Source organism: Schistocerca serialis, chromosome 3 (assembly GCF_023864345.2).
Source record: "Schistocerca serialis cubense isolate TAMUIC-IGC-003099 chromosome 3, iqSchSeri2.2, whole genome shotgun sequence".
NCBI lineage: Eukaryota > Metazoa > Arthropoda > Insecta > Orthoptera > Acrididae > Schistocerca > Schistocerca serialis.
In genome coordinates, this window is record NC_064640.1 from 885,103,332 (window position 1) to 885,111,387 (window position 8,056).

Here is an 8,056-nt window from a genome sequence, read left to right on the forward strand (position 1 = left end):
CAGACAACGAGGTGTAGGCCAGCGTGGAGAATTGGCGGAAAGCACTGGCGGCTGCCTTCTATGATGAGGCTATTGAAAAGTTGGTACAAAGCTATGACAAAAGTCTAAGTCAGAAAGGCGACTACGTAGAGAAGTAGCTGAAAGGTGTAGCTAATTGTTACAAGTAAAACATTTCTGATGTTCATTGTGGTTTCAATTTGGCAATCAATCGGAGCTTACTTTCTGAACAGGCCTCGTAACTTGCTCCTGTTCTACTTGCAGTGTACCGCATGTCTCTGGAGAAGCGAAGCGTTCCTAATGATTGAAAAACAAATCCTACGCCATTCCCGTTTTCAAGAGGGATCGTCGATCAGGCGAACAAATTTACAGGCCTATATCTCTGACATCGATCTCTTGTACAATTATGGAACGTGTTTTATGCTCTCGTATTTTGATATTTCTGGAGACCTACAATGTTGGAGATGGGATCTGGATAAACTGACTAAACCAGAGGTTGTACAGAGTTTCAGGGAGAGCATAAGGGAACAAATGGCAGGAATGGGGGAAAGAAATACAGTAGAAGAAGAATGGGTAGCTTTGAGGAATGAAGTAGTGAAGGCAGCAGAGGATCAAGTAGGTAAAAAGACGAGGGCTAGTAGAAATCCTTGGCTAATTGAAGAAATATTGAATTTAATTGGTGAAAGGAGAAATGAAGTAGGCAAAAAGGAATAAAAACGTCTCAAAAATGGGATCGACAGGAAGTGCAAAATGGCTAAGCAGGGATGGCTAGAGGACAATTGTTAGGACATAGAGGCTTATCTCACTAGGGGTAAGATAGATACTGCCTACAGGAAAATTAAAGAGACCTTTGGAGAAAAGAGAACCACTTGTATGAATATTAAGAGCTCAGATGGAAACCCAGTTCTAAGCAAAGAAGGGAAAGCAGAAAAGTGGAAGGAGTATATAGAGGGTCTATACAAGGGCGATGTACCTGAGGACAATATTGAGGAAATAGAAGAGGATGTAGATGAAGATGAAATGGGACATACGATACTACGTGAAGAGTTTGACAGAGCACTGAAAGACCTGAGTCGAATCAAGGCCCCTGGAGTAGACAACATTCCATTAGAACTACTGACGGCCTTGGGAGAGCCAGTCCTGACAAAACTCTACCATCTGGTGAACAAGATGTATGAGACAGGCGAAATACCCTCAGACTTCAAGAAGAATATAATAATTCCAATCCCAAAGAAAGCAGGTGTTGACAGATGCGAAAATTGCCGAACTATCAGTCTAATAAGTCACAGCTGCAAAATATTAACGCGAATTCTTTACAGACGAATGGAAAACCTGGTAGAAGCCGACGTCGGGAAAGATCAGTTTGGATTCCGTAGAAATATTGGACCACGTGAGGCAATACTGACCCTACGACTTATCTTAGAAAATAGATTAAGGAAAGGCAAACCTACGTTTCTAGCATTTGTAGACTTAGAGAAAGCTTTTGACAATGTTGTCTGGAATACTCTCTTTCAAATTCTGAAGGTGGCAGGGGTAAAATATAGGGAGCGAAAGGCTATTTACAATTTGTATAGAGACCTAATGGCAGTTATAAGAGTTGAGGGGCATGAAAGGGAAGCAGTGGTTGGGAAGGGAGTGAGACAGGGTTGTAGCCAATCCCAGATGTTATTCAATCTGTATATTGAGTAAGCAGTGAAGGAAACAAAAGAAAAATTTGGAGTAGGTATTAAAATCCATGGAGAAGAAATAAAAACTTTAAGGTTCGCCCATGATATTGTAATTCTGTCAGAGACAGCAAAGGACTTGGAAGAGCAGTTGAATGGAATAGACAGTGTCTTGAAAGGAGGATATAAGATGATCATCAACAAAAGCAAAACGAGGATAATGGAATGTAGTCGAATTAAGTCGGGTGATGTTGAGGGTATTAGATTAGGAAATGAGACACTTAAAGTAGTAAAGAGGTTTTGCTATTTGGGGAGCAAGACAACTGATGATGGTCGAAGTACAGAGGATATAAAATGTAGACTGGCAATGGCAAGGAAAGCGTTTCTGAAGAAGAGAAATTTGTTTACATCGAGTATAGATTTATGTGTCAGGAAGTCATTTCTGAAAGTATTTGTATGGAGTGTAGCCATGTATGGAAGTGAAACATGGACGATAAATATTTTAGACAAGAGGAGAATAGAAGCTTTCGAAATGTGGTGCTACAGAAGAATGCTGAAGGTTAGATGGGTAGATCACATAACTAATGAGGAGGTGTTGAATAGGATTGGGGAGAAGAGAAGTTTGTGGCACAACTTGACTAGAAGAAGGAATCGGTTGGTAGGACATGTTCTGAGGCATCAAGGGATCACCAATTTAGTATTGGAGGGCAGCGTGGAGGGTAAAAATTGTAGAGGGAGACCAAGAGATGAATACACCAAGCAGATTCAGAAGGATGTAGGTTGCAGTAGGTACTGGGAGATGAAGAAGCTCGCACAGAATAGAGTAGCATGGAGAGCTGCATCATACCAGTCTCACGACTGAAGACCACCACACACACAATTAAATTAATTAAGTTTATGAGAAATATAAGGCTGTGGTGTTCTTCATTTAGATGGGAAGACTAACTCACAACTGAGATATCAGAAACAGCGGGAAATAGTCGATTTCCACAAACCAATGAAATTAATTACTAAACAGTTTACAGGAGACAAGGTAGGGGAAAAATCTCAGGAAGGTGTAAGTCAAATAGATCGCTTAAAACTCTCACCATCACCTTATAATGATTCTTCTTCATAACAAAACATATTTTCAATGTTTGAGAATCACACACATACATTTTGCAAATCAAGTAATTAAATTTCCGCTACAAATAGATCGTAGCACTAAATATATCTGAGGTCATATATGAACCATGGTCTGAGAACAGAAGCACGCTCCTCAACCACAACTCATATCTGGCGGAAAAAAAACACTTGAGATCATAAAGCACTCGCAGTCCTCAACTGTAGGAGAGCAGGGAGCCATGGCTACACTGCCAACGAGAGAAGTAAAGGAGTCGCACACACATTGGCCTCACAAGCAGTTGCGCACCCATCTCGCAATATCCACGCATAGATGCTCAGAGGCCAGGAAGACCAATGGTCAACTTATCAATTTACATGGGGGGGGGGGGGGGTTCGCACTGAATCTTCTCACATTTCCATGTAAAAATCGAAGAATACACGCAACACATGCATCCGCTTCTATCAGCATACTAGTTAGTTTGCTATTCGGCCACTCAGAGAGCGCCGCCGCCGCCGCCAAGACTATCCGCACGGCTGTGCACAAGAGCCAACTAGCCACAGTCTTTCAGTGTAACTACACTTATGCTCATAAATGAAGGATAATTGCAGAATGTGATGCCACGCAACGTGGCACTACACAAAACTGGCGCTAATAGCATAGGCACATAGGGAACACACACGATACAGATCTGTAAGTCCACGGTATTGGTGGTAAGTTGAGAAAACAGTCCCAAAACACATGTGCTACAAAACTCCACTGTTTCCTGCGCATGTACCCCGACATCAATATGGGATATGATCACCATGCAAAGGTACACAGGCCGCAAAACGGGTTGGCACACTCTGAATCAGGTGGTCGAGCAGCTGCTGGGGTATAGCCTCCCATTCTTGCACCAGTGCCTGTCGGAGCTACTGAAGTGCCACTGAGGTTTGAAGACGTGCAGCGATACGTCGACTGAGAACATTCCAGACGTGCTCCATGGGGTTTAGGTCTGGAGAACAGACAGGCCAATCCATTCGCCTGATATCTTTTGTTTCAAGGTACTTCTCCACAATGGCAGCTCGGTGGAGCCGTGCGTTATCATCCATCAGGAGGAAGGTGGGACCTACTGCACCCCTGAAAAGGCGGACATACTGGTGCAAAATGACGTCCCGATACACCTAACCTGTTACACTTCCTCTGTCAAAGAGATGCAGGGGTGTACATGCACCAATCATAATCCCACCCCACACCATCGAAGCCCGATCTCCACACAGGTCCCTTTCAAGGACATTAAGGGGTTGGTATCTGGTTCCTGGTTCACGCCATATGAAACCCCAGCGAGAATCACTGTTCAGACTGTACCTGGACTCGTCCATAAACATAACCTGGATCACTGTTCCAATGACCATGTACTGTGTTCTTGACACCAGGCTTTACGGGCGCCCCTGTGACTAGGGGTCAGTGGAATGCACCTTGCAGGTCTCCAGGTGAATAAACCATGTCTGTTCAGTCCTCTGTAGACTGAGTGTCTGGAGACAACTGTTCCAGTGGCTGTGGTAAGGTCCCGAGCAAGGCTACTTGCAGTACTCTGTGGCCCTCTGCGGGCACTGATGGTGAGATACCGGTCTTCCTGTGGTGTTGTACACTATGGACGTCCCATACTGTAGCGCCTGGGCACGTTTCCTGTCTGCTAGAATCGTTGCCATAATCTTGAGATCACACTTTGTGGCACACGGAGGGCCCATGCTACGACCTGCTGTGTTTGACCAATTTTAACACACAATCACCATTAGCACGTCTGAAAACGTCTGCACACTTACTCGCTGCACCGTACTCTGACATGCACCAACACACCTCTGCGTATGTGGACTGCTGCCAGCGCCACCGTGCGACGACCGCAGGTTAAATGCACCGCAAGGTCATACCCAGAGGTAATTTAAACCCGCAAACCGCACACTAGAGCGGTTCTTCAGCATGTATCAGCATTATCTTTAATTTACGAGCAAGAGTGTACCTGGTGGGCACATGATAAGCTGTGTCTTCTGATTGTCCAAGCCGCCATGGCCGCCTCTACCACTGGCTGTGGCACACTGCGAGACAAGCAGGTGATGCTTGCATGCACAGTTCTTACTGCAGTTCCACCCTCGGCATAGTCTTCCCAGTTAAAAAAAATCCACTCTACCCAATCCAAGACAGTTGTTGTTGGCGATACAAATCGAATTTCTCATGCAAAATGTAGATTCCTCGCTTTTATAGAAGTTATGTCCGAAGACAAGAAATCAGAGCATACATGCGTTTTCAGATCGCTAAAGTATAGTTACTTGTGGAAATCCTGTCCAACAGTATGGCATAGGCTACATTTCCTCTAGGAATTCACTCATGAGATAAGATTAACTGTTCTTGTCAGCTTAATATCTTTTACGTCCTGCATCGCAGGACTAGAATATTGAACCGATTTTTGGCTCATGATGGATTGCAAAGAGAATGCTCTACCTCTCTCACAGAACGCGTACTAACTTCCGAACTCTCTTAAGGTAGGCAGATACATCGTCACTTATGAATTTTCTTGAGACGGGCAAAAAGCAACACAGAGGAGCTGTAAATATCGGTAATGTAGCTGATTTTATTACGGCGGCCATATCTCCCTGTGTAGGTGGGAAATTTAAATTTCGTTAAAAGATCCCGTCGCATGGAAGAAACGCCTGATTATCGCTCCAAATCGCGAATCATATCCGTCGTACTCTCGCTTCCATCCACCTGGCAGAGTGTCATTGATTTTATGGCAGGTAATGCTTCCGATGACTGTGTACGGGATTTCTAGTCGTATTAATTATTACCTATATACTACAATACATGCCCTGATGCGTCCCATATATTTCAGGGAGAAATAAATCATCCTTCCTAGCGATTCTTTTCCGTCACATGTTCAAATGGAGTATGGCCACCTATATTATCCTTGCAGCATTAACGTGATGCTTTTGCTGCACAGGCCAGTCACGTAACAAGAAAAGATGTGCGCTCACAGGATTGGTAGACAGTGACTATTTAGTGTCGAGCTGTCGAATCCATGTTACTGTTCACCATTGCGTATCATTTAACCACAAATGGATTCATGTGTGTTAGTGTCGGGATAGACGCTGACAATGGCCTCAGTGCTATAGTGGAAATTGAGAATATGGTGAGGTTTGAAGGTAAAGCTCGTTCAAATACAGGGGGGGAAGCTGTGCGGCAAACTAACATAAATATCAAGGGGCAGTTGTGGCTATGTATGACGCGTTCTATCTGGGCATTTCTGTCGTCGACAGCCGCAGCGTAGTGCATCAAAGCTCACTGTGCTTGGTGTTGGTACGTTAAAATTAGCAGCTCGACAGTCATCACAGGACGTGTTTCTAAAGCAATAGTGATATAAACACAGATGGTCTGTAGGAAGTGCTACGTACTGCAGTGGAGAGAGAATAGACCTACCGCAAAAAATTCGTGACTGCAACAGGAAACAGAGTAATGACACACATACACAAAGTACCCTTCGCCACACACCGTATGGTAGCGTGCGGAATGTAGATATAGATGGGCATCAAAGGAGTTTCAGCCTCAACGTGTGGAGTGAAATCATTAATGGTCATTTCATTGGCCCCTACTTCTTTCTATGACGCCTTACTGGACAAAAATATCTACAATTTCTCAAAAATAAGCGGCGTCATTTACTTGATGATGTACTCTATGTGATCAAAAGTACCCGGGCACCTGGCTGAAAATGACTTAAGAGTTCTTGGCGCCCTCTATCGGTAATGCTGGAATTCAGTATGGTGTTGGCCCACCCTTAGCCTCCCTCGCAGGCATACGTGCACTCGGGTGCTGGAAGGTTTCTTGTAGAATGGCACCCCATTCTTCACGGAGTTCTGCACTGAGGAGAGGTATCGATGTCGGTCGGTGAGGACTGGCACGAAGTCGGCGTACCGAAACATCCCAAAGGTGTTCTGTAGGATTCAGGTCAGGACTCTTTGCAGGCTACTACATTACAGGGATGTTATTGTCGTGTAACCACTCCGCGTCAGGCCGTGCATTATGAACAGGAGCTCGATCGTGTTGAAAGATGCAATCGCCATCCCCGAATTGCTCTTCAACAGTGGGAAGCAAGAAGGTGCTCAAAACATCAGTATAGGCCTGTGCTGTGATGGTGCCACGTAAAACAACAAGGGGTGCAAGCCCCCCTCCATGAAAAACACGACGACACTATAACGTCACCGCATCCGAATTTTATTATTGGCACTACACACGCTGACAGATGACGTTCACCGAGCAATCGCCATACCCACACCCTGCCATCGGATCGCCACATTGTATACCGTGATTCGTCACTCCACTCAACGTTTTTCCACTGTTCAATGGTCCAATGTTTACGCTCCTTACAACAAGCGAGGCGTCGTTTGGCATTTACCGTGGTGATGTGTGGCTTATGAGCAGCCACTCAATCATGAAACCCAAGTTTTCTCACCTCCCGCCTGACTGTCATAGTACTTGCAGTGGAACCTGATGCAGTTTGGACGGTTCCAGTTCACTACCACATTGGGAACAGTGGACCAAGGGATGTTTAGGAGTGTGGAAATCTTGCGTACAGACGTGTGACACAAGTGACGCCCAATCACCTGACCACGTTCTAAATCCTGTTCTCTCACGATGTCTAATGACTACTGAGGTTACTGATATGGAGTACTTGGCAGTAGACTGCAGCACAATGCACCTAATATGAAAAACGTATGTTTGTGGGGGTGTCAAGATACTTTTATCTCATAGTATGTATCTGGACGTCATCCAACGAAAGTGGTTAATGCACGGTGGTGATCCATCTCACTTTACACGAACAGTTTGTCAAGATCTCGATAGCCAGTTTCATAACAGGTGGATTAATAGAGAAGGATCCATTTCATGACCTGTCCGATCGTCAGTTTTGAATGTAATGTATATTTTCCCTCATCGACAACTAAAATATATGGGAGCATACCCAAAACGGATTTAGCCATATACGGAACACACCAGGAGGTTTCTACAACGTGCGGCAAGGTATGGATACAGGCTCGGGGGATGCAAGGAAACAACAGGAGGTCACTTGGATCAGTTTTGGTAAGTGTAAAAGCGTTTGATCAGTGTGTTATTTCTATGCCACGAAAAATAAATTCTTTCATACATCCGAAACGAAGATTTTTTGGATCCAAGTTCAATGGAACTTTTTGTTATACTTTGATGCCAAGAAGAAATCCCTGAAGTTTTTGACTCATGTTTTTATACACCATGTATTCTCTTGGCCAGA

General features: G+C 44.5%; 1 pseudogene; it reads left to right on the top strand.

Moving 5' to 3' along the window:
• Positions 1-5,106: 5,106 nt before the first annotated feature.
• LOC126472233 (U2 spliceosomal RNA) lies at positions 5,107-5,269 on the top strand (annotated as a pseudogene).
• Positions 5,270-8,056: the final 2,787 nt, after the last annotated feature.